Here is a 6086-nt window from a genome sequence, read left to right as displayed (position 1 = left end):
ATTACATAAGTGGTATTTCACTCCCGTTCAATTTGCACATTTTCAGCAGAATGTCAGGGGGAATTGTTGGCATGGTTGTCAAGATAAAGGAGTGTTTATGCATATGTTTTGGGAATGCCCGATAGTGCAGGAATTTTGGCAAAAAGTGAAAGAGGATATCAATAGAATGTTAAATATACAATGGACAATCACTAAGGAAATGGCAGTACTAGTAAAAAGTAATGCGATGGGAGAATTTAGAGAAATAAAAAAAGCAGCAATAGAAAGCGCTCAGGCAGTAATAGTTTTGGGTTGGAAGGATGCGACAAAATGGACAATGCAAAATTGGTATAGGTACATGGTGGACCATATTCAATTTGAAATTATGGAAAAAAGGATAAATTTTGATAATGAAACTGAGTTGGGACAGCTGATGGGACGGTGGGACAAGGTAAGACGATATATGACGAGCAGAATCCGAGACCAAGCTACAAGAAATAAACTGGAATCACTCTATAATATGTAAACAGATATATTGCTCTTGGGTTAAGTGGATTATACAAGAAATACCCCCAATTTGGTGGTGGGGAATGTGTGTATGTCGGGGTGGTGGGCACAATTCACAATTCACTACGCACTGTTTTATGTTGTGTGATTTTAAATTGTTAAAAATCAATAAAAATATATATATATAAAATAAAATAAAAAAATACATATTGGCACTAAAAACTACATACAAAACATATCGATAAAGCCTTAGGGTAAAACACACCAACTACGAGCTCAAACTACAGGCCGCAAATCATGAAAGACCCAGCTCTAACGCTGGTTTTTGCTTCTCTATCCTCCCCTCCTTCTTTTCCCTATCCCCCTTCCTTCTATATCTAATTCCCTCCCTTCACAACCCCCTTCTCCCACTCCCCAATTACTACATAAGTAGAGTGTAAATGTTAAAATGTACAATATGTATATCTCTTTTGTCTTTCTGTATTTGGTTTTTATTGTATATATTTAATAAATTTATTTTCAAAAAAAAAAAAGATAATATGCCCTTTCTAGGCAGAATCGCAGAAATTTTCTGTGTGCATGGTGAATCGGGACGTGCAGGTAAGCTTCCTTTAGGTCTATTGACATGAGGAAGTCTCAGGGTTGAATTGATGCTACTATAGAAAATAGAGAGTGCATCTTGAATCTTCTGTAGTGGATAAAGATGTTTAATTGCTTCAGATTCAAAATTAGTCCGCAGCCTCCCGATGTCTTGGGGACGGTAAAGACTATCGAATAAAATCCCGTGCCCTCTTGTTGATGGGGCACCTTTTCGATAGCCTGAATGTCCAGGAGATGTGTGATTTCCTGGTTTAGTAGCTCCCGTTTCTGAAGGTCTAAGGGCACCGGACACCTTAGAAATTGGTTGGGTGGCATTTGGACAAATTCTAGTTTCAGGCCTTGTGACACTGTGGCTAAAGCCCATTCGTCTGAGCATGTAATCCCCCAGGAGGTGCTGAAGTGTTGGAGTTTGCCTCCTAAGGGGAGAGCCTTGTCTGAGTCACTTGTTATGCCTGAAACCCCTTTGGTTGGAGCCCCTAAAGGGGCGTCTTGACTGCTGGAAGTTCCTAAATCTGTCCAGGAACCCGGATCTGTCACCTCTGAAGGGGTACTGATTGTATTGGCCCTGAGGGTATGACATCGGTGGCTGGACCGTGCCCAAGGAAGAATCCCAGCGAAAAGGCTGTCTCCGGTGATATGGGGCAGCGCGACGTTCCTGTCATCTGTAGGCTCTGGGGAGGACTTTTCGCTTGTCCTTGTCCTCTATGAGGACAGATTCTAGTACCTCTCCAAACAGTTTGGAGATATGGAAAGGTGAGGCCAGGCGCCACTTCAATTTTGTGTCCGCCTGCCAGCTGCGTAGCCACAAAAAACGTCGTGAGGATAGAGTGGCTGCCATGCTTCTGGAGGAGAATTTTGTTGCATGTAGGGTGGCATCTGCCGAAAATTCCACCGCCGCCATCAGTTTGTTCAAATCTTGTCGTAGGCAGGCGTCTTCGGGTCCCAGCCTTGCTTGTATCTCCTGGATCCACATTATGGACGCCCTATTAAAGGACGCCGCTGAGGCCACACATAGACTCCAACCGGCCATCTGGTATGTCTTCCGTAGCAAGATTTCTGCCTTCTTATCATCTGGTTTAAGGCTGTCTGCTGTCTCAGATGGTACCAGTGCATTGGAAACCAAGGTTGCTACTGGTTTGTCTATGGAGGGGAACTGCAGCAACGCCTCCATTTCGTCACTGAAGGTATAAAACTTTATTTCTAACATGGAGGGACCTTGGGCCGCAGCTGGGTGTTGCCAAGGCCTTTTAATGTTCTCCACAAAGATTTCCGAGGACGGAATGGTGTCAGATTCCTTTGTGGGCTCCTTAAGTAGGGTTGCCAAAGTCTAGTTGCTTCCGCCATCGTAGCGTGCATGCTAGATCCTGGCAGGTCCATAATCTGCTTTGCTTTGTGAAGCAAGATTCTGAATAATGATGGTTTGAAGAGACCTGTCAGGGATGGCTGCTCGGGAACTGTCTCATCTTCGGATAAGTCATTATCCCGGTCACTGCCATCATCAATTAGGAGCGGCTCCTCAGCCAGGGACCCCAATCCTGATGGGGGCGGTGGTCGTGCAGACCACAGGTCCCTCTGCTGAGCTTATCGAGGCTGGCAATTATATTGTTGTACTCCCACCGCCATACCTTGGGAGTAAGCGTTTGCCACAATGTCCTGGAGTGAAGGGGAAAGCCCCTGCCAGGTATCTGTTTGTGCCCGGAACCCCACAGCCATAGGGGTGAAGGTGGCAGAAGGAAACTGTAGGCCCCGTGGTGAGCTTGCCAGCATAACCCAGTGTTGATTGGAATGTCCTGGCCTCTCTGGTCTTAACCCTGGGGATGGTGCTGTCTGGGGGACCAATCTCTCTCTGTTGCTAGGCCCCCTTGGGTGGGTAGGATCTGAGGAGAGGATGGGGCTGAGGACTGTGTCATCTGCTGGAACAGAGGTATAGTTGGAATTGAGCTCGTGGAGGTTTAAGGCCGCCTCAAGCTGCTGTTCTAAGGTTCTTATTTTCCTCTCGGCTTCTTTAAGAGAGGAGAGGCCTGGGCTGATTTCAATTTTGCCCTGCTGGAATGAGATTTTTTCTTAGCTTTTGAGGGCACTGGGGAGGAGGCTGCCCTATCCCCTGCCTCCACTTTATGTGCCATTTTACTCACGATTCCTTAGAACCACCGGAGCAGGCTGTTTGAGAACTCCCAAGCTGTTTTACTCTTGTCGTTGTAAAGAACTGTCATCAATATGGCGGGTCGGGGAGCGACTGCGCAGACGCATCTGGTCCTGCAGGGCTTTTGCGCCAAACCGCTGAAGGGCTGTCGCCAATCTGCTTATGCTTTGCTTAACTTTTTGGCGGTCATTCCGCCCGGCCCAAAATGGCGGCTTGCTCCATTTCCCGCCCTGGGAAATCAGCTGGGGCGCGGATCTCTGCTACGTCTGGCTCCCCGATCGGCGTTTCTAGTGCCGATATAGTCAAGGGTGCGGAGCTTGCTGAATCCCGGGTTCAGCTGCAAAGCGGCAGTTTCGGCTCCTCGCGGCAATTGCTTAAGCCGTGGAACCTCCTTCCGGCGATGTCGGTGTTCGCAGTGATGGCTGATGACAGCTGACCAGCCGATAAGTTTCCTGGCGGTCCATTTCAATTTAGCCTCCCAGTGGGGGGGGGGCCCTACCTTAGGCTGACAGCCAGGTCTGGCCACGGAGGTCAGTGACCAGGGGCTGTAATGTCCTCACCGAGGGCAGTACTCTCTGGGAGAAGAGGCCCTATAAGGAAAGATTGTAGGGGGTGGTGCCCGCGGAGGGCAGAGACGCCATCCAAATGAAATCTGTAAGACAAAAGTAAAACAAATTAAAGGGAAAAACACAATATTATATGCTATACAAACTGTACAGGACTTTCCTGGAAGAAAACTCATCATGTCCCTACACTAGACTGAGTTTTTTAAAACTGAGCTATTGGGGCAGCTAGGGGGCGGTGCTAAATTGATATGCTAATCTAAACTCAGTCCCTACCAATGAGATTAGAGAATAACCCATGTTGGACTCTCCTTCCAGTGCAGTGGAGAAATTGGATTGCATTTAACCTGTGCCTTGTGTGTACCAGAAAATCCCTTTAACATTTATAAAGGGAGTTTTTTCTGCTTTTCTGTTGATAAAGACTTTTGGTTTTCCTTCTATCGTGTGGTGCGGGTCTTTTTGGACTAATTACCCTGTAATTAAGGGCGGTTGGGACCAATGTTCCCTCTAATTTTTTTTCGGTGTGGGCGGAAAAGTATAGTGTCTGAGCGACAGTCCCTTTGGGACTGGGCTACATAGAAGTATAAATAAATAAATAAATAAATAAATAAATAAATAAATAAATAAATAAACAAATAAATAAATAAATAAGAAAAAAATTCCCATCTTTTTTATTAAAAGAAATTAATAATACAAAACCAAAATCTATTACTATTATTACTATCTTCTCTTTTTCCATCCCTGTCTCCTCCCCCCTTGTGTGTGTGTGTGTGTGTGTGTGTGTGTGAACTCTTGACCCATTTCCAATAACAGGTGAGCTATTGGAAATGGTTCCAGAGTTCACACACACACACACAAACACACACACAAACGGCTGGGGTTTTTTTTCTTTGTTATTATTTGGGTGTTTTTTACCATATGCTTTAAATCAAGAGTCATTTCTCTCTTTTTCTCATTCTCTCTCCCCCTCTTGCTCTCTCTTTTTCTCTTTCTCTGTCCCTCTTTCTATCTCTTTCCCCCTTTTTCTCTTTCTGTTTTCTTTCTCTCTATTGCTTTCTTTCTCTTCTCTCTCTTGCTATCTCTCTCTCCCCCCTCTTTCTCTCTCTCTCTCTAACTTCTCCCGCGGCAGTGGCTGCAGCTTCTCCTCCTCCTCCACTTCTGCGCTCCCAGCCAGGGGGTTGCGAGAGAGGGTTTTCTCCGCGCGCTTCGGGAATGCCCGCCCCACCCCTCTCGCAGCCCCTTCGCTGGGAGCGCTTTCCTCCCGAGCTTTCAGCAAGGGGGCTGCAGTAGAGGCAGGGCAGGCGTTCCGGAAGAACTCGGAGAAAGCACTCTCGCAGCCCCCTCGCTGAAAGAGAGAGAGGGAGAAGGAGAGAGAAATCTCCTTCTCCCTCTCCCGAAGAACTCGGAGAAAGCGCTCTCGCAGCCCCCTCGCTGAAAGAGAGAGAGGGAGGAGAGAGAAATCTCCTTCTCCCTCTCCCGAAGAACTCGGAGAAAGCGCTCTCGCAGCCCCCTCACTGAAAGAGAGAGAGGGAGAAGGCTTCTCCCTCTCTTTCAGCGAGGGGGCTGCGAGAGCGCTTTCTCCGAGTTCTTCGGGAGAGGGAGAAGATTTCTCTCTCCTTCTCCCTCTCTCTCTTTCAGCGAGGGGGCTGCGAGAGCGCTTTCTCTGAGTTCTTCGGGAGAGGGAGAAGATTTCTCTCTCCTTCTCCCGCTCTCTCTTTCAGCGAGGGGGCTGCGAGAGCGCTTTCTCCGAGTTCTTCGGGAGAGGGAGAAGGAGATTTCTCTCTCCTTCTCCCTCTCTCTCTTTCAGCGAGGGGGCTGCGAGAGTGCTTTCTCCGAGTTCTTCGGGAACGCCTGCCCTGCCTCTACTGCAGCCCCCTTGCTGAAAGCTCGGGAGAAAAGCGCTCCCAGCAAAGGGGCTGCGAGAGGGGTGGGGCGGGCATTCCCGAAGCGCGCGGAGAAAACTCTCTCTCGCAGCCCCCTGGCTGGGAGCGCAGGAGGCGGAGGAGAGGGGGCGGATCGGGGGGGTGGGGGCAGGGCAGAGAGGCCAAAGGCGCAAGGGGGCCGGAGGCACGGTGGGGAAGCAGGGGCGGCCGCAGCTCCCTTTCCTTTTACTGCCAGCGCCTCCCCGCCCCCCCCCCCCCGCGGGCTGGCAGGGCGATGGAAAGCGTGCGCCTGGGGAAAAGGGCGCGCGTGGGGGTATTTGCGGGTGCGTGCCTGCTCTCGGGCACAGCTTACGGGGAACGGTGGTTGGGACACGCCGGCAGAACACCCCTCATCCAAGTCATTGATGGAGA

Source organism: Erythrolamprus reginae, chromosome 8 (assembly GCF_031021105.1).
Source record: "Erythrolamprus reginae isolate rEryReg1 chromosome 8, rEryReg1.hap1, whole genome shotgun sequence".
NCBI lineage: Eukaryota > Metazoa > Chordata > Lepidosauria > Squamata > Dipsadidae > Erythrolamprus > Erythrolamprus reginae.
This window is presented reverse-complemented; position numbering follows the sequence as displayed.